General features: G+C 38.5%; 1 protein-coding gene across 1 annotated transcript in view; it reads left to right on the top strand.

The window, feature by feature from the left end:
* gnal (guanine nucleotide binding protein (G protein), alpha activating activity polypeptide, olfactory type) overlaps positions 1-21,214 on the top strand; it is a 79,331-nt gene that overhangs the window by 1,755 nt on the left and 56,362 nt on the right. The window lies entirely within an intron of this gene.

Raw genomic sequence — 21,214 nt, 5'->3', positions numbered from 1 at the left:
CTCAGAAACATCACGCCATTTTGTACGAACAAAGTCGGATAAGAAGCAGCCAAAATTGCACAAGTATGAAATAGTGAATAGGCGAAATAAAGGTCACCGTAACCATAATTATGAGTTCTTTATAGCATCAATTAGTGAGTGGGATACATTTAGAAGCAAGGGAACTTTTTGTTCTCTAATTTGACATGTTACAAGCTGGAAAAAGGTTCAGAGTCTGCGGTAGTCAATTGGTATCAAAAGTGGAATAAAAAAGAACGGTTCAACCAGTGACAGGGTCATGTGGTTTTAGACAAGTTGATAGAAAAGTGCCATAAGACACAATGGGCTGGGTGGCCACCGACCAGTCAGGGTAACCACGCTGAGTCTTGGTGACTGCCTAAACAACCAATAATACACACGCAACCATCAGAACTGGACCACAGAGCAATGGAGGAAGAACATGAACCGATCTGATGAATCATGTTTTCTTTCACATCATTTCGATGGGCAGGTCTGTGTTTTTTTTATCCGGGAAACATGTTGCACTATGACGCAGTATGGGGCGAAGGAGGCAGTGTCATGCTTTGGGCAATGTTCTTTTGGGAAACTTTGGAACCTGCCAACTATGTGTATGTTAGTTTGACACATATCACCTAACCAATCTATTGGAGCAGACCATGAGAACCCTTTTAATGGCAACGGTATTCATGATGGCTGTAACATCTTTCAGCAGGATAATGCAGCCATCCTCTAACCAAAAATGGTTCAGGAATTGATTGAGGAGCACAATGACTGAGTTGTTTACTTTTCTTCCTAATTCATTGGATCTCCAATTCAGCATCTTGGGATGTGCTGGAAAAACCAGTTAGATCCATGGAGGCTCCACCTCACAATTTATAAGACTGAAAGGATCTGATATCCTGGTGTCAAAAACCATAGCACATCTGGGATGTATTGGATTTCATGCCTCCGTCAGGACTGTTTTAGCAGAGAGAAGGTGAAAGCAACACACTGCTAATGCTTAGCTAGTAGTCATAGTGTTACCGGTGCATCAGCTTCATAAAAGCCAGGACTTATTACAAGAGAGCAAGAATTTATGGTATATTTGGAAAAGGTTTAATTTCCAGCATGTTAGAACTGATTTGAAAAGTTAACTTGAATGCTCACTTTAGCTTGAATGCTCACGTCAAACTTGCTAAACCTTTACACTTTGAGGAAATCATGGCTAATTAGCGGCACATCTTAGCTGTGGCTTTAAGGCTCACATTTAATTCTTGTTGGAATTGATTCTAAAAGTTTATACCCAACTTATTAAGCAACAGCGCCATCGCTAAGGTTAAACTTTCTAGGAAGCTGGGCTTTTTAACCTTGAGGCAGTCGTTGCCACAGAACCACACTTTACAGCTGTGGTTGCCAAGGAAACGGTTTACATGCCACCTTGTTAGAACTGATTTTAAAAGTCTTCATCCGGCTTAAACTAGTTTACTGAAAGTGCTAATGTCAGACCTGCTTGCCAGCTTAGCCTCTTAAGCCTGATGCAGATATGGCTAATGATTGTAGGTACATCTCATCCGTTGTTGTCCCGAAAACAGTTTACATTCCACCTTGTTAGAACTGATTTAAAAAGTTGCCAGATTAAGTGGGTTTTGGCCCAACTGGGCTTTTCTTGAACAGGTTAGGCTGGTAAAAATAGCTTTGGGCGGGATGCTAAAATTATGACTGCTTTTCACAACATTTGGCGGGTTTTTAGAATGTATTCATAGGAACATTCTTTCAAAAATAATTGTCAGTGTGAGGCAGAAAAGTAAAAACCTGCACACCTCAAAAATATTTTGTGCTCTTGCACTCATAGAATTAGTTAATTTATTTTAAAATCTAGAGAATCTGTCGAACCTGACATGATCAATCACTAGAAGTCATTGGTTAATCAAGTGTCACTGTGAACTGTCAGCTGTAAACTCCCCAAATGGGGTTAAGACCTAAACTAAGCTATACTAGGGTGCTTTGGCCTAAAGGCCTTTACTGTTAGGTTTTGACTTGTCGTTAAGATACAGCATCATGCTTCAGGGGGAATATACATAAAATATACAGAAAGAAATGGAAGGCTGATCCAGAGCTAAAGTTGTGGATTGCCAGCCACAGAGGATGACTCTAAAGCTCTTTGCAAGTATTATAATGTAGAAATCTGAGCACAGCTTTATGATTAAATAGAACAGGACTGGGCGACACGTTCTTTATTATACGTGTAACAGTTTTATGCTTTTAACATGCAGTTCAAGAGGGGTTGAGGTTTGAATTGGTTTTTATTGAGGTGGCTGGGTTTTACGTTGGGTTTGAGGCGAAAAATGTAAGTCAGATCTGGCAACCCTGCATTGAGCTTAAACTAGGTTATTGATGCCGCTAATGCTAATGTCAGACTTTCTAGCCAATTTACCCTCTTTAACCTGATTCACTCACTGCTAATGATGATACATCTTAACTGTTGTTGTCCAGGAAACATTTAGAACTGATTAAAAAAGTTAGCAGCTAGCTTAAATGGGTTTAGCAGCAGCACTAATGCTAATGCTAAACCTGCTAGCAATGCTTTATGTCTTTATCACAAATCAGTTCTTATTTTTTGTTTCTTTTCAACATAGGAGCAAAAACCAGATGAGTGAAATTATCTTAATAGTTAAATTCTAACAGATTTAATTGAGTTTTAAAATAACTCTTTCTGTTGAATTGATATCATTTTGACTACAAAATATTGACTGAAATTCACTCAAACAAAATGTACGCATATTGTTGGATATGTTTAACGATTAAACTCTTAGGTTTGTTTTATTAGTGGTTGGGTAAGATTCATTGGACCAAACTCACACCCCTGTAAATACAGAAACAGACTTAACAGCTGGAGGCCATGTTTACCTTAAAACCAGAATAGTAATATTAAATATGGGTGTGATCTGTTCTGGGAAATAGGGGACAGAAAAATAAACCAAAATATATGGGACCACATCAAGTGTGGATTTTGCTCAAACGTTTAACCATAGTGTGGTTCTTTTTTGCCCTTGTTTTACTATAAATAAACTCACCTGATCACAGAGAGGAGACATACTGTTATGATGCATTATGTGCCATAGAGTATTACAGTACACAGTGTTCTATATGGACTCAATGGGCAGAAAGTTTGAGCACTTCCTGTTGGGATAATAGAGTACATACTTCATAAACATAATCATTTATGCTCTTTATAAAAAAGCTAACTTGTATTAAACTCAGTTGTAAAGACCATGCTGCATAAAATATTGCACTATAAAATATTGCATTATAGTACAAAAAAATAAAATCCTAATAATAATTTTGTCGGTTTTACTTGTAGTCAAATTAAATTTAGGAAGTTTCAGGTAGTACAAACAGGAGTCATAAATGGATAAAATACTTATACCATTTTTAATAAATAATATAATTTTAGGAATAAATCTGGATTCAACCTTTAGCCAGGACAATATGCATCACACTGATATTGCTTGAGTGCACATCTGAGTGCAAACCGAGCAGCTTTGTTTTGAACTGTTTGTTGCTTCTGTATTGTGACCCCCTGAGGCCCACAACCACACAGATGAACAGTTATCTGAGAAAAAACATTTAATCAGATGTATAACTATATTATTTGTCAGAAGTCTCAAACACCTTGTATAACAGCCAAGCTTCTGCCCATTTTCCTTACCAATTTATCAAAATGTTTTTTTCCATGATAAATTACTGTTAATTACACCTAATAATTTAACTTCTTTTACTTGGTCCATTGGTGCATAATAATAATGCTTTAATAGCAAGTTTTAATTTAGGCTCTTTTTTTAGCCAGTATTATCTTGGCCTCATTATTATTATGCATTTAGTTTTTGTTGCATTTAAAATTAGTCTGTTGTTCATTACCTACTTTAAAGATATTTTTTTTAGCACTAGTGGCCTTTATTTTTATTTTTTGCAGTAGGCAGACAGGAAAGAGGGGTAGACATTTGGCAAATGTCACCAGGTCCGGGACTCGAACCCAGGGCAGCCACTTTGAGGACTGTAGCCTCTGTATATGGTCACGCGTTTAACCCCTACACGATCAGCGCCGCTTCTTTAAGAGTTCCTCACACAGCTGTTGCATTTGTGTAAAAAGGAAAATCATTTGCAAAAACTGAAAACAGTAAAGGACCTAAGCAACCACCTTGGAGGACTCCACAAGAAACAGATTTTATCTCTGAAATGCTACCATTATAAAACACCTGTTTCCTGTTCATTAGATAGTTCTCCAACCAGACAACTGCAGTAAACGGAAATGTCAACATTTACTTGTCTCTATTAAAAGCATATGGTGAATCATATCAAAGGCAGCAGAGAAGTCTAATAACACAGAACCCATTAATTTTTTACAATCCATTCAACGGAGCCATCATCAGTCATTTGAATCAAAGCGGTTTCAGTGGAATAACCTGGCCTATATGCATGTTGATAATCTGCGTGTAAATCGCTTAATACAGGTAAAAGAGTAATTAGATGACTGCTTGGGCCTAAAAAAGGGGCGCTTGTGGTATTGGCAAAGGTATTATTTTAGCTATTTTCTATGCAGCTGGAGTTCATGGTTTTCTAAATTCAAATTAGACACATGACAAATAGGAAGCACAACTATATTTGCTACAATTTTTAACTACTTTCCATCCAGATTGTCAACCCCTGCTGGTTTATCTTCACCTGCTAACAATTATTTTTCAACATGACTCACAGTAACTTTATGAAAGTCAAACCTACAGTCTTTCTATTTTATTCTTTATTGAAATACTTAAAAGGTCAGTGTTTGTTTGAATCATTTTATTTGTTAATTTAGTTATTTTATTTTATAACAAAAATAAGTTGTTTCTGATTTAGCTCCACATTCTGGCTGTGGTTCATCTCTTTTTCTTCAACTTAGCTGTAGATGTAAGAACAAACCACTCCGAATAGAGTTATGTAGAATTACTATAGAAATTAAATCAAGTTTAAAAAAACTATTTAAAATGAAGTGCTACATATTTAATGTGAATGGATGTGTTTGCAAGTCTGTATAGCCCAGTCTATCATAAAGTCAACTGAACTCAATGTGTTGTAAATAAAGCTGTGTTAAATTGGGGGAACAAAAATTATGGTACAAATGAAAGGTGCCCTAAAATAAATCGCTACTCTGGTACTCTTGGGCTGGCCCTGATAATATGCAATAGACATAGGTACATTATACAGGAGTTGGACAATGAAACTGAAACACCTGTCATTTTAGTGTGGGAGGTTTCATGGCTAAATTGGACCAGCCTGGCAGCCAGTCTTCATTGATTGCACATTGCACCAGTAAGAGCAGAGTGTGAAGGTTCAATTAGCAGGGTAAGAGCACAGTTTTGCTCAAAATATTGAAATGCACACAACATTATGGGTGACATACCAGAGTTCAAAAGAGGACAAATTGTTGGTGCACGTCTTGCTGGCGCATCTGTGACCAAGACAACAAGTCTTTGTGATGTATCAAGATCCACGGTATCCAGGGTAATGTCAGCATACCACCAAGAAGGACCAACCACATCCAACAGGATTAACTGTGGACGCAAGAGGAAGCTGTCTGTACGGGATGTTCGGGTGCTAACCCGGATTGTATCCAAAAAACATAAAACCACGGCTGCCCAAATCACAGCAGAATTAAATGTGCACCTCAACTCTCCTGTTTCCACCAGAACTGTCCGTCAGGAGCTCCACAGGGTCAATATACACGGCCGGGCTGCTATAGCCAAACCTTTGGTCACTCATGCCAATGCCAAACGTTGGTTTCAATGGTGCAAGGAGTGCAAATCTTGGGCTGTGGACAATGTGAAACATATATTGTTCTCTGATGAGTCCACCTTTACTGTTTTCCCCACATCCGGGAGAGTTACGGTGTGGAGAAGCCCCAAAGAAGCGTACCACCCAGACTGTTGCATGCCCAGAGTGAAGCATGGAGGTGGATCAGTGATGGTTTGGGCTGCCATATCATGGCATTCCCTTGGCCCAATACTTGTGCTAGATTGGCACATCACTGCCAAGGACTACCGAACCATTCTTGAGGACCATGGGCATCCAATGGTTCAAACATTGTATCCTGAATGCGGTGCCGTGTATCAGGATGACAATGCACCAATACACACAGCAAGACTGGTGAAAGATTGGTTTGATGAACATGAAAGTGAAGTTGAACATCTCCCATGGCCTGCACAGTCAGCAGATCTAAATATTATTGAGCCACTTTGGGGTGTTTTGGAGGAGCGAGTCAGGAAACGTTTTCCTCCACAGGGATCACATAGTGACCTGGCCACTATCCTGCAAGAAGAATGGCTTAAAATCCATCTGACCACTGTGCAGGACTTGTATATATCATTCCCAAGACGAATTGATGATGTATTGGCCGCAAAAGGAGGCCCTACACCATACTAATAAATTATTATGGTCTAAAACCAGATGTTTCAGTTTCATTGTCCAACCCCTGTATTTACTTCTTAGAGGTCATTTAGTGTTTTTTCATCATGGTGTTTCCTAGATGATGTCTAAATTATCCTCACCGACCCCCCCGAAAACCAGTTAAGAACTACATTAAGTACCCAGAAGGAATGATCGGATTTAGCTGTAATTTCATAGGTATCCCGACCAGTGATGGGTATTTACAAGGAGCTGACAGGTCTAGAATAGGCACCAGAGGCCATAGGTTGTGGCATTAAGAGTGGTCTGTTGATGACGCGTCCATCAGTCAGTCAAAAAAATGAATTAAGGTCACCAGACAGAGGATCCTTCTGCAGCATTACTAGCACTTGATAGGACTTATTTGTGGTGGCATTGTAGTTTTACACAAGGCTGAAGGTGGTGCTTGCTGACTGCAGTGGGCAGATATTGATACCAAAACAGATGTGCCAGCTAGTTGCAAATTTGATTGTTTACAAACCCATTGCAGATCTGCGTGTGTACCAAATTATGTCCAAATCAGACCATTCCTTCTGCATGTTTTTCCATTTTTATGAGTTAGTGTGTGTAGTATTAGATTCTGTTTGTGAAGTAAATCTAGATTGTAGATTTTTGCCATATTTTGTTGAAGAAACTTACATAAATATGCCGTGTTACTGAAGTATGTGTAGTTTTTTATAGGTAGAGAGAAAAATTCCTATTCATCTTGTTGCTTTCATGTGTCTGATATAGAAATATCTAACTCTACCTCTCCACCATTTTGTTATTCAGTTCAAACATAGATATTTTAGTGAAATATTATGAAAATTGTTTTAACTGCGGGGTGAGTTTATTCTTCACACTTCATATTAGTATTTAATTCATCCGTATTGAAACTTTTCTACTTGCTCTTATCAATTGTACTGTTTTCATAGAAATACTGAGCTTTTACCAATGCATGTAAGAGATTATGTAACCCCCTCATAGTTTATAACAATAAATAACATTCAAGCTTTTTTATTATTTTTCAGTGGTTTTTAAGTGTTGTCTGCCATTTAGTGCAGATATTCAGTTTTCAAACTGTAAACGTTCAGTAAATATTTTAAAGCAGTATAGAAGTAAAATCAGATCTGATCCACATTTTGCCACATTTGCTTTTCTCTAAAATATAAAGTGTGGTGCTTCTTTTCTCTGTGCCACCAGTGTAATTTCCTGAGTAAACAATTGTTGCTAATTATATGCAGGAAGGGATAGTTTATCTTATTGAAGTCACACAGGGAACTGTCATACATTCTTTCATGAGCTTCTGCTGAAAGCTGCTGCACACCATGTTACTGTCCCGACAGCATGCCTTCGTGGTTTTGGCGGGCCTCCCTTTCCACCTTTAACAGCTCTGCACGGGCCACTTCTGGTTTTTCTCTGGAGGCCGTCAGGATTTTTATGCCCCGCAGGTCTCCAACGGGACTCCTGTTGCACACTAGAGAACTGAGGTGGTTTGTGTTCCTCTGAAAGTAGACACCTTTCAAATCGTCTTATATTTCAAGGCCGTGTACGTTCACCAATCCGGGTCACTTTATCTCTTTGTGTTCGCTGCAGGTATTTAGATGAATTATCACAGTTATTGGGAAAGCATTTTTTTTTTCCTGAAATTAGTAGAGTACATTTTTTTTTTAATTAAAGTGAAATTTTTGCTGAGGTAAAATTTTATATTAAGACATTCTTAACAGTTTTGTCAAGTGATTGTTTTAAAAATAAGCTAAAATAGTTGCTATTACACACTGCATTTTGATGACGAGCTTCAGTCTTGCTGTAAAACGTAAGGCTGACCTGGATAAATGCCATATAGCGATTCAGACGATACCTTCATATGTTTAGGCTGTTAACCAGCTAAACTTGGACGTGTTATGTTCAGGTAGTCAGAAACTTATGCTCAGCTGTGGGTGTGCCATGTTTTTGCACACAGACGGAAAAATCTAACATCACAAAACGAAGTGTCACTGATTAGACTGATTAGATACATCACAGATATAACTGTCAGAGGGCAGAACTGATAATGTCTTTTTGTGAGGTTAATCCTCTGTTCACTATCTACCAACTATGACAAAGCAGTTTTTTGTTAATAAAAAACAAGTTACAGTACCATGTATTTTATTGGAAAAGAATAAGCAAAATTCAACCTGTAATGTTAAGGTATTTTGGTCAGTGAGATTTTAAGAAACATGTTTTTACAAAATTACCGTTGCCAGAGTTAGTGGCGCCAGTAATAATTCCTTTAAAATATATTTAAATAAAGCATTTTTCCCATTTATAATTTACCTTGATATGTTATTATCGTGTCAGTGAACCTTAATTAGTAATTTATGAGTTTCTGTTTGTTTGCAGTATAAATACAACTTGACACAGAGGGCCATTTCACATAGCCACTCTTCAAAATGGAAAAGACACAAGACTGTGACATTAAAGCTAGGTACACGAGCGTTGAGAAGGATGTGTGGTACAGCAGCATAGCTAAACAGATACTTAAAAAATAAAAGTTGCAAGTAAAATTTTATTGCTTTCATAGGAGAAGATCTTAACAAAAAGTTAGCAGTTGCTACGTTATTTAGAGAAAATGCATAAAGCACGGCTGAAGCCTATTGTTTTGTTCAAGCTAGCACTACTACATACGTAAAGCAGCATTTTAAACTATTATGAGGGCTCCGTTAAGTCAAACAAAAGGCACAAATTCATGTTTCATAAGTTTATTTTATTCCTCTTGTAGGCAACAAATATGCATATAGTTAGGACAGAGGGAGAAGTATGCCTCTTAGGAATATTTGTTCCCTGGTGCCACACAGTGACAAACAACACAGGCTTCAAAACACCTTTTTAAACATCCAAAGCCCACAGTATCGTTATTTTTTTTCAAAGCCCTGTGATCCCAAAAAATGTCAAATTTGAAAAATATATATATAATTAAATAATTTCTATTTGAAATGATCAAGAACAACATATCTCATATTCCATAAGAGTGAACTATCCCAAACAGGGAACAGTCATTATAATATTGAATAAAGCAGTTAAATTAAAATTATACATGAGATTTTGTCAGCTTTATGACAATTTATCTCCATCGTTTATGAAAATACTTAACTACAGAACTACAAAAAAGTAAATATGTACACAGGAATGACTGTTTGTTTATGGGTATGAAATAAACATGTTCTTTAGAAATGTAGGTAAGAACTGCTGAAGGGAATTTTACCTGGAACCAGAGAGACCTCTAAAAAACTAAGAAAACAATAAAAGAACAAAGAAATTAGAGGGTATACACTCAGGAGCCACTTTATTAGTTACATGTTAGCACAAACAGTGAATCAGCCAAAATCTTGTCAGAAAATCAGTGCATTTAGGCTTCTGGATGTAGTGAAGATGATTTGCGGGATGAACATCAGAATGAGGAAGAAAGGGGAAGTAAGTGACTTTGAATTTGGCACGGTTGTCGGTGCCAGATGGGCTAGTCTACTGGAATTTTCACACACTACCGTGTCTTTGGTTTTACAGAGAATGATCTAAAAAAGAGAAAATGTCCTGTGAATGGCAGTTGTGTGGATGAAAATGCCTTTTTGATGTGTGCGGTCAGAGGAGAATGGAGAAACTGGTTAGAGGTGATTCAAAGGCAACAGCCTTTCAAACCAGGTGCCACTCCTGTCAGCTAAGAACAGCAAACTGAGCCTATAATTCATACGGGCTCACCAAAATTGTCAATAACAGACTGGAAGAATTGCCTGGTTTAAATGAGCCTAGATTTTATGTGCAATATAATCAGACTGCAGGGCCAGAAGTTGTCTTAAACAACATGAAAGCATGGATCTATTCTGGCTGGTGGTGGTGGTGTAATGAATTGACTTATATTTTTCCTTAGCACCAATTGAGCATGGTCTAAACTCCACAACCTACTTAAGTATGCCTGCTGACCACATCCATCCCTTTATGAAGACAGTCTACCCATCTTCTGATAACTATGACAGTAGGTTCACTGTACTCAAATGGCCTCCACAGTCACTAGATCTTAATCCGATAAAGCGTGTTTGGGATGTGATGGAACAAAATATTTGCATTATTGATGTGCACCCAATAAATCTGCAGCAACGCCGTCACGTCGATACGGACCAAACTCTTTGTTGAATCTATGCCACAAAGAATTAAGGCATATCTGAATGCGAAAAGGAGTCCAAACCAGTAAAAGTATTTTGAACCTATTAAAGTGGCTGGTGAGTGTATATGAATTGCTGGTTGATTCAGTTTCACAGCTACTTTTTAAAGAGCTTAAGGCCTTTTGTCCCCCAGCTACCCAAAAGTTATTGATCTGGAAATTATTTTATGACCCTGTGATGAAGGCAAGCTGATGAACAAAACCAAGCATGCATTCCTATGTGCAAACACATCCTAGAAGGAGGAAAGGAAGGAAAAAAGAGATTCTTACTGCTGAAAGGGATGGTTTATGGATACATTTTAACTGCACCATACAAGTTAATTAAATCATAAAAATTAAATCCATTCATGACCTTTTTTTTTTATCTCTAATACACATCTTACTGCCAAGGTGTCTTATTTGTAAATCATGTCATCAAGTAGAGATAAGTCTTAGCGGCACAGGATGGTGTTAATTATTTTTTACTATTTGGCTCCATTCACCCACTGTACTAGCAGAATTGGACCACAGATAAACGTGCCTTAATCGACCTGCTTGGTGAAACTGGAAAAACTGAAAAAAAAGTTTGTTGAGATGCATTTTACATGTTTCAGAAGGAGATACTCCTCTGACTTACTGACTTGGTCAAGCTTTTTCTTCAAACCTGTAGATCTATCACATTCATCAACCTCTCCAGTGAGACAAGCTTTCAAAACAAGAACATTTGAGACATTCATATAGGCATGTAATTAGAAATTCATCAACTTACCTTTTAGTCTGTTAATTAAAATCTGAATCTTTGGTGTTTGGAAACAGTGGTTGTGACAAATATTTCAACTTCTTTCCACAAGTCAAACTATCAGTCAATGATTTACAAAGCTGAAATAATTATTTGCTTTAGTTTATAACTGCTTATATAACAGTTCAATAGGAGGTTTCTTAGGAGTATAATTGCTTTGGCTTTATAATCCCACAGGCAAGGTGAGGGAAGTTAAGATGCCTTTCGAATTTCAAAGTCTAACTTTGAGTTTAAGATGGAAACCCGAAACTGTTGTATAATTTCAGTAAAATCAAAACCCTTTGAACAGAGATTTAGGATGTGGGCTTCTACGGAAACAGTAAAATGCAGTTCAAAGCAGAAGATAACAGATACTGTCTAAAATGTGCACAATTGTTTTACAGTCTGTCTGCCGTTAAATCAGACTAAACATTTCATGTTTTAGGTCAGTGAGGATTGCAAAAATATTTCTATTTGCTAAATGTCAGAATAAGCAGAGAGAGAGTTTTTTTCTATTAATTCAGAAGTTTATATAAATTCCTCTAGTATTTGGTAGAATTGCGTTTTAAATTGCTGGACTCAAATGTTTAAGGTATCTTTCCGCAATCGTTTGCTGGAATTTTGGTCCATTCCTCCTGACAGAACTGGTGTAACAGAGTCGGGCTTGTAGGCCAGCTTGCTCACACACATCTTCTCAGCTCTGAGATCAGGAATTAGTGATGGCCACTCCAAAACATTGACATTGTTGTCCTTTGTAACTAATGTGTGGCATTATGGGTCATTATCCTTTTAGAAGGCCTAGCTTTAGAAAGCCCAAGCTTTAACTTCCTGGCTGATGTCTTGCCTTTGCCTTAATATTTCCACATAATGCTCTTTCCTCATGATCTCATCTATTTTGTTAAATGCACCAGTCCTCCCTGCAGCAAAACACCCACACAACATGATGCGGCCACCCCCATACTTCACAGTTGGGATGGTGGCTCCAAAAAATAAGGTATGTGTCCCTGAGCGTATTTGCAAACTATTGTCTGACTTTCTATGTTGCTTTTGGAGTAATGGCATCTTCCTTGCTGAGTGACCCATTTTCCACCTTCAGCCAGCGTCTTCACAAGGTGGACTTTACCATACTTTTTATACTTGTATGGTTGCTTAAACAAATGAATGTGTCATCTTCAGGCATCTGGAAATTGTGCCCAAGGAGGAATTAGACTTGTAGAGGTTCACGGTTCTCTTCCTGATATCTTGGCTGATTCATTTTAATTTTTCCATGATGTCACTCAAGGAAGGTGTGTGTTTGAGGTGTTGCCTTAAAGTACATCTACAGGTGTGCCTCTGTTTATCTTAAATGTTGTGTCCTAACCTATCAGAGCCCACAAAGCCATGCCATCATTATTTGAAATCTCCCAAAACTGTTCAAAAGCATAAAAATGTTACTGTCTCTAAACTTCTGAATTTGAAAGAAATACTAAGCAGTTCTTTTGTCATTATTCTGGCATTTAGATAACAGAAATAATTCTAGTAATCTTAACTGATTGAAAACAGAAACGTTTGGTAAGATTGTCAGACAGTGAGGGAAAACAGTTTTGTCTTTTTATACAGTGCTTGAAAATGTCTTATTTTAACTTTGAGCACTCACACCTGCAGACCTTAAAGTTCACTACAGCAGCATCTACCGAGGAACTGAAATGGAGGTTCCTATCATTTATTTGGAAAGGAAGTGACTTGGTCGTCTGGTGTTTTAGATCCGTTTCTGTGCTGTTGATAGATAATAGCTGTTGCAGCTTTCCTAGATTTCCTTTACTCTTTCATTTCATAAATCAGCTTCATCCCCATCATCATGTGGTCACAGTGGCTGCTTGTTAAACTGGAATTACTGAAAAGACGTAGCAGACAAGTCGGAGAGTATCCATCCTGCAGCTCTGTCTGATTTGTTTGTTGTTTTTGAGCTGCCGTCCTGTGTGGGAAACCAGATTTTGGGAAAATCTCTCTCATGTACAGAGGCACACGCCTTTGGAGCCAAGTGAACTTTCCTTCTGTCTAAATGAGTTTTATCATTGACTAGAGCTGAACTTTGCTACTCGGTGAGCTCCCAGTTACTGTCACCGCTGACAGAAGGTACTGTAACATGAGTTATTGTCATATTTATGATGCTGATAGCAGGGAGTGCAATGTGTATTGCCCTATCAGCTCAATCGGAGGGGAACCACGCCACATCTGAAGGACATTGGACCAGGCCTGTTCTTCGAGTTTGCTTAATATATAATTTATGAATTTTTTTTTCAAGAGCCTCTGTTCCTGCAGGCAGTTCTTCCAGGAAAAAAATTAAACAATGCTAAATTTAGCACGGTATCGTTTGGACTGGTGCCTCGTTTATACAGTGCATGCTTCAGTCATATTCTGGGCTACAAAAAAGGTGTTTAAAATTAAATTTGTTGTTTAGAGCCTGTGTATTGGAGCATATTTAATGTGTGTATTACCAATCAAGACTTTGCAATATCCTTGTTACAATTCAAAATGCAGTTTTACACTGCTAAGTAGTGATTACCAGCTATTTGTAGGGATCTTACAAACCCAAGCTGCTGGAGTTAAGTAAGTTCATTTTTATTTAGATAGCAACTTTCAAGATAAAATACTTTTTTTAAAGAATTTTTTCAGCACTAGAGGCTTTTATTTTTGACAGTAGGCAGACAGGAAGGAGGGGGAGACATTTGGCAAAGGTTGCCAAGGTTGGGACTTGAACCTGGGACAGCCGCTTTGAGGACTATAGCCTCTATATGCGGTCGCATGCTAACCCCTACACCACCAGTGCAGTGTTCTTGCAGTAAAAAAGTCCGAACTTTGCAAGAACTGCAAAAAGAAACTAAAACAGAATTTTGCTTCTGACCAAAAAAATAATCTGTGAAAAAGAGCTTTAAAATCAAACCATGTAGATACAAACAGGTGGAGATCAATAAAGAAAACCTTAGAAATATTTGGTATTAATATAATAAAAGGTTGAACCCCAACGCCCAATACAAATGCTATGTTAGGTTCAGATGTTGATTTTAATTAACCTGCATCAAATCAATTTCTCTCAGAGTGCAATTGATGCTTTCTACATTCATTCAAGTGTTAGCTTCCAGAAAATTATTTTTTAGTTTATTTTAGATCAAAGTTTAATTTTATGACACATTAGAAATTAGCCACATCCGAAGTGCTTTAAAACTGTAAATTTCCTTTTTAATGTTATTTAATCCACAGTAAACAATTCAAACATGGCATGTCACATTTTAGATACTGAGTTTTTGTGTTTTTTGTCAGGAACATGGTTCAAGTTGTGCTGGGTGATAAGTCTGTGAGCTTTGGTCGGTTTATTGGTTTACACAGAGCCATGCTGTTGTAAAATGTGCAGAATGTAATTGACTCATCTTGGTGTATTGAGCTTCTTCGAGAAGCAGATAAAATATGAAGAGGGACATATTTGCCCCATAAACTAGATGTCTGCTTGTTGCCTCTTTTTACGTGAATTTGGGTCTTTTTGGCACCAGCAGCCACCATTTACTGACATAAAATTTAGCTCGCCTTAAGGAAGGTAGTGTTTGCTGGTAACAAGTTGGATGGTTCTCAATTTAGTCAAAACGATGTGGCGTTTCATCTTGGTCCGTCTTCGATGGACCTCCAGGTCCAGAGGCCCATCAGGTCGCCCTCTTAACCAAAGCAAGAACTGTGTCCACAATATCAGCTGGAAGCCAACACCAATTTTTGAGGCATAGTCAAGGACAGTAGGGCGTTTTAGTTGAGAAACTCTTTGTCTTTGGTATATGATAGCTTCAAACTATAGCGTTCATCCTTCACTGGAGTGGTTCAAAGCCAGGTGTGAAGCAGCAGGGATGAGAGGCAGCTTTTCTAAGTCTAGTTCTCAATTGGCAGACGATGGCCTGCTCACCTCTTGGTCAAGGTTAAGTCTCGAGGACAGGTACCCAGGTAATTGTAGGGTGGAGTGCAAGATTGATAAGGACTTTGTTTACAGTATTGAGGGGAGCCGCTCTGGTGTGGTTTGATGAAGAAGGAGTTGAACCCAATGGCGCTGTTGTCACAGACCTGAACAGGTTCTGCAGAACTTTGATGCAGAGAAGGTATAGTCCTTTTTGGAACAGGTGTGCTGGAACAGGGATAAATCTAAAACATGCAGATCTGTAGGCCCTGAGGACCAGAGTTGGGGACCTTGGTTCTAAGTGTAAACTTTAGGGTGGTTCAGGCATCAGATTAGGATGCATCTTGGGTGCCGTCTTGTGGTGGCGTTTCAGGTATATCCAGGTGACAAGAGAATCTGCAGGAGATGTAGAACTTGCTGGATGGACAACACCTTGGGAACACTTTGGAGTCTCCTATAAGGAGCTGCAGAGATTTTGTTCATGAGAGAGGGATGTCTGGGGTTCCCTATTGGACCTTTTACTTCTTGGACTTGACCTTGTATAAGCAGAAGACAATGGATGGATCTGCATGACTGAGTTTTAACCTGTTTATGACTGCAGAGAACTGGGTCCTAAATAGAAGTGACGTTCACTAATTTGTTATGTTTCATCATTGGCAGCACGGGCTTGCAGTTGTTGGCACTGTTGCCTTGTATCGAGAAAGTCCTGGGTTCATATCCCAGGCAGGACCTTTTCTGCATGTTCTCCCTGTGCATCCAAACACTAGCTTCTTTAAATAGCCCTTAGCCCTTGGTGTGCATGGTATTTTACCCTGTGAGTTACTGGGGCTCTGTCCATGGTACACCCCCCCCCCCCCCGACCCCTTGCAACCCTGTTAAGGAAAAAGTAGCTATAGACTATCGATGGAGGACTGTCATAGTGGGCTGCAGGGTGGTGCAAGTATCAGCACTGTTGTCTCACAGCAAGAAGGTCCTGGGCTCAATTTTTACCAGGCCCTTTTCTGCATGGAGTTGGCATGTTTACCATCTATACATGTTCGGTTATTACAACATTCTAAATTACTCTTGGATGCACAGTTGTGTGTCTCTTTGGTGCCCTGCGGTAAACTGGTGACTTGAAGACCTCTATCCCATCAATGGCTATAGAGACACCAGCAAACCAAGGGTTAAGCAGGAATTTAAAAAAAGAAGATATTTCATGAAATGTTTAGTTATCCCAATAAAAACTCTTGTTTTACAATTTTCACACATGTTGGTGGCTTTTAAACCTGTGGCTTTTAAAACTGTTTTCAAGCAGAAGTTTTATGTGAATTTTTTTTAATTATTCATTTTTTTACATCATTCTGACTCTTGGAAATTACATTGCACTGAGTACTCAGCTCGATGCACTTAAAGAAACCTGATGGATAAATGTGAAAACAGGCATTTTTTGCTATAGAGAGCAGATGGAAACCACCAAGTAAAACTTACTCTAAAAACGTTTTTTAGTAAGGTAGAGATCAAAATGCACAGCTAATAAATAAAAAAACGTTTCACACCCTGTTTGTGTAGTTAAGAGGAAGCCACAACGAGCTAAATATAAATACCACCACGCTTCCTTTAATGGACAACGATTTACGCATCATTGAAATGGAGCCACAGCACACATGCAACACTCCCCCTAAACACTAGAGGGAAGTGTGGATCAGTTACTGGTTTTGACCTTGCTTTCTTTAAGGTGGGGAAACTGGATCTTTCAATTTTTTTTTAATCAGAGTTGCAGAGCACTAATAGTGGTTTTGTAATCAAACCACTACATTGTGACTGAGGGTTTTAGGGTTCGTTTGCATGCTCCAAAATGTCACTACAGGCAAGTATTGTCAGTATTATATGCCATGCTGAGACCACGTGTTTATTGCTAACAAATGTAGAAGGGTTACTTTCTGTAGCACAGGTAGGTTTTATCAAGTCCCCCTTTAATGAAATAACAACAGAACCTCACCTACATATAACACAAAGGTTGTCATGGTGTAGAGCGAAGTGATGGCTAATGAACAAACCACACCACATCTTGTGTGAAAGGAAACCACGGTGAGCTGAAAGTGACACACGCAGCACACTTTTTTTTGTTGCCTCAACTAAACCGGGACTTTCACTGCAAGGTTGTTGCTGAATTCAGTTTTAGGCCTGAAACTTAAGTAAATGTTTCTTACTTCCACTACACAGTACAACATAAAGATCATTCTGTCCTTTCAGTAAGTGTAATTAACAGTTACCTCACCCTTTGCAGTTACCACCGCATGCTATTGTAGTGGCAAGTCACAGTAAAAAATGTTGAAAAAGCATGAACATGAACAAATTGTTGTTTTTAACTAAATCACTTGTGCCAAACATTTGAGACAACTGTTTTTTGCTGTTACCGGCTTTTCCCAATTGGGCAACACTTAGTCTACTCCTCTAACCTTTCACAAGGTTTTATCATCCATTTAAAGGGATTTCTGAGCTCTCCTCTTTGAATAATCTTTTTAGATGGTCCAGAGTCCTTGGTCTTGTGTTAAGTTTCCACCTCACAGTTGTCCTATAGGATTTGGGGTTTTGGGCTCTTGTGGCCATGGAAGAATGTTGTGTTTGGGTCTGGTGAACAGTTCCTGAGTGCAGAATTCCTACAAAGTCTCAAACTATTGAAATTTTATCCTTTATCAAGGTCTGGATAAGTATGGGAAAAGACATCAAGAGTATGAAAGAGTGTTTTTATTTTCCACTTTGTGTCTCTCTTTTCGTCCTCCCTCGCTCAGTCTATCTCTTTTGCCATTCCCCCGTTCCTTCATTTCTTCCCTCCATACATCCATCCATCCATCCTTCCTTCCTCCATCACTCATGTCCTTCCATCAGAGGCGACTGTGGCTCAGTAGGAATAGTAGTTGTCTTGCAATCAGAAGGTTGTGGGTTTGATTCCAGCTTCCTGCTGCCATATGTCAAAGTGCTGGGCAAGGCACTTAACCTCAAGTTGCCTACTGAGCTGTGTATGAATGTGTGTGTGCAATAGGGTGAATGTGGCTCTAGTGTAAAGTGCTGTGAGTGGTCTGTATGACTGGAAAAGTGCTATATAAGTTCAGTCCATTTACCATTTCTTTCTTTTCTCCCTTGTGTCCTTCCTTCCTCCCCTCCTTTCTTGCACTCATTTAGATTATGTTTGTCTGATATTAAAAGTACTTTGACACATTTAAGTGTGACCAAAAAGCAAAACAGAAATAATTCTGTAAGGGGGGAAATACTTTCTCCCAGGACTGTATATTTATTTTATAAAACTTTTAGGGTTGCCAATAAATGTGGCACCATGATTCTGTAAAAAATAACTTCTTTTTGTTTGAAAGGTTTTTGTTGGACACTAGTGGCCTTTATTCATTAGCAGTTGGACAGGATGAAGGGCAGAGAGAGAAGGGGAAAGTATGCAGCAAATGGCCCAGGGCCAGGAATCGAACCGGAGACAACTGCGTTGAGGACTGTAGCCTCACCTGGGCTTCTTACAGATCTTTTCCAGGGGGTCAGGAATCGAGGAGGGTGCCGTATGGGAGGTCTATATTTTTTGAGTAGGGTCCCTGAGATAAGTCATTTTTTATGTGTTGGATTGATGTGTTTGGTAGTCAGTGGCAGGTAAATATTTTTGAGGAAAGCAAATATAAGTGTTGCCCTGAGCAATTATTTATCCAGATGATCTCTTTGTATTTGCTAAGGTGGGGCCTACAGTAGGCCAGGCAGGTGTGTTAACTGTCTCTGGCTTTGGAGTCTCATACAGAGTAAATTTATGAGGCTGTTTTGCATCTTGTTGCCTAAGGCTTTATTAACATGTTCTTGTGCTGTGCTTGTTGGACTTTGTATTTCGTGGTAGGGTTGATTACTGCTTCATGGTGATGTAACAGATCTAAAAGGACATTTTCAGGTGTCCACATTTTGCAATAGAGTCCCTCTGTGTGTGTGTGTGTGTGTGTTTTATGGATTTTACTTTGTTGTTTTATGATATAATTTGATTGAGATAGTACTTTGTTGCTCTCAAGATGAAAGTACATTTTCAAATCTGTGTAATTTATTAAAAGGAAAATAAAAGGGGCTGAAACTGGTATAAAATGTAATCCAGTTCAATCACTTTGAAAGCACTACTGAAGTTTAAACAAAGTCCATCCTAAAACAGTTAAAACAAGGCTGGATCAAGTTTTTTGCCAATATCTGCAGTCAGGTAGATGGGAAAGGAGGTAAAAAAAAAAATCTCACTCTTGGGATCACAATGTTTATAAAAACAATTTATTTTAAGTAAGATCTTGACCAGGAGTGGCATTAATTGTGAAATGTGTTGTCTCATACGGATGTTTTATATTAAGAAACATCTCAAAAACTGCATTACATTGAAATATAATTCATCAGGTGTCTATTTGTTGAAATGTACTCAAGTACAGAACTTTTTCTTCTAGTAAAGTTTTAAAACACATTTTTTACTGATAAATGTTTCTCTTGTTTCCTTCTTTATCGGCATATGTGTGTGATGCCGTTTCAGCGCAACAGTTTACAGTATAAGGCAGCTGTAGTTGGCTCTCCTCTTCAGCTACAACTGTAAAAACCCCCCTACATTTCAGGCTGCCTTAAATCTCAGACAGAGTACCTTTATTGCAAACCTCTATTCAGTTGTGCAAGACGTAACCACACCTGTGTAATTGACACAGTAAAGCAGGTGTAGGATATATTTTTATACCACGTTCAGCATAAAACGTTGATGCTCACTTATAGTGTGAAATCTGCCCTGAACTGCAGTGAGAACATAGATCTTCTTTTTAAGCTAAATTTCTTACAGGTACAGAATAAGTGACTGCTGGATTGTTTTTAATATTTTTGAATAGAACATATTTACTTAAGTGCTTAACACACCTGTACTGTACTTTTCAATGAAACTGATACATAGTCAAATGGATGGACAGATAGATAGATTTAAAGGTATATAATAAGACCTTTTAAAACTTTTTGTGAAATGTAATGAAAGAGCTATTTCGTATTAGGTCACCCCCACATTTTTTCCATCCTAATATCCCACAGAGGGGCATCAGATCAGGTGCACATGGTGAGAACATCGTTTCTCAGCATTTTGAAAATTTGCTTTAAGACTTTCAGAAAGAAGTTTGCAGCGGTTTATACATCTGGTAAGGGATTTAAAGAAGTCTCAGCATGATTGGAAATCCGCCATTTCCCTGTGCAGAAATGAGTCTACATGTGGAGGACATTCAGAACAACTGCCAACATGTACAGGTCTGACCGTCAAAGCAAGTTCACCTTCAAAGCAGACTGCAAGATTCTAAAAGAAGACTCCAAAAACCACTAAGATGTCATCATGGGACCCACAGCAGGCTCTTGCAACTGTTAATATGAAAGTGCCTATAAAGTCAAAAAGAGACAATAACTTTAACTTTCATAGGAAGTGTGCGAGGTGGAAGCCATTGCTCTCTAAGAGTGACATGAAGGCCAAACTGTGTCTAAAATTTAATTATTTGGACACCAGAATGGAGGACATTTGGCATTCAATAAAGCATTCCAGGGAAATAACCTCATTCCAGCCGTGAAGCATGGAGCTGGAAGGATCATGGTTGGTGAATGCTTTGCTATAGCCGGACCTGACCACCAGCTCACCATCATAGAATCGACCATGAATCCTACCATGTATCAAAGGGTGGAATTAAATCTGAGACCGTTTGTAAATAATATTAAAGCAGAAATGCTTTAATTGATATGCTGTGGGGTCACTTGAAACAACCTGTACAAGGAAGAAACCCCCAAAGATCTCAGCTGATTGCTACAAGAAGCATCTCATTGAAGTTACTTCAACCAAAGGGGGTAACACTAGCTGTTATGGGGATAGAACGTCCTAACTTTTTCCTCAGCTGGAATACAA

This window comes from Girardinichthys multiradiatus, chromosome 6 (genome assembly GCF_021462225.1).
Source record: "Girardinichthys multiradiatus isolate DD_20200921_A chromosome 6, DD_fGirMul_XY1, whole genome shotgun sequence".
Lineage (NCBI taxonomy): Eukaryota > Metazoa > Chordata > Actinopteri > Cyprinodontiformes > Goodeidae > Girardinichthys > Girardinichthys multiradiatus.
The sequence above is the reverse complement of the archived record's forward strand: the minus strand, read 5'-3'. Positions and strand labels throughout refer to the sequence as shown.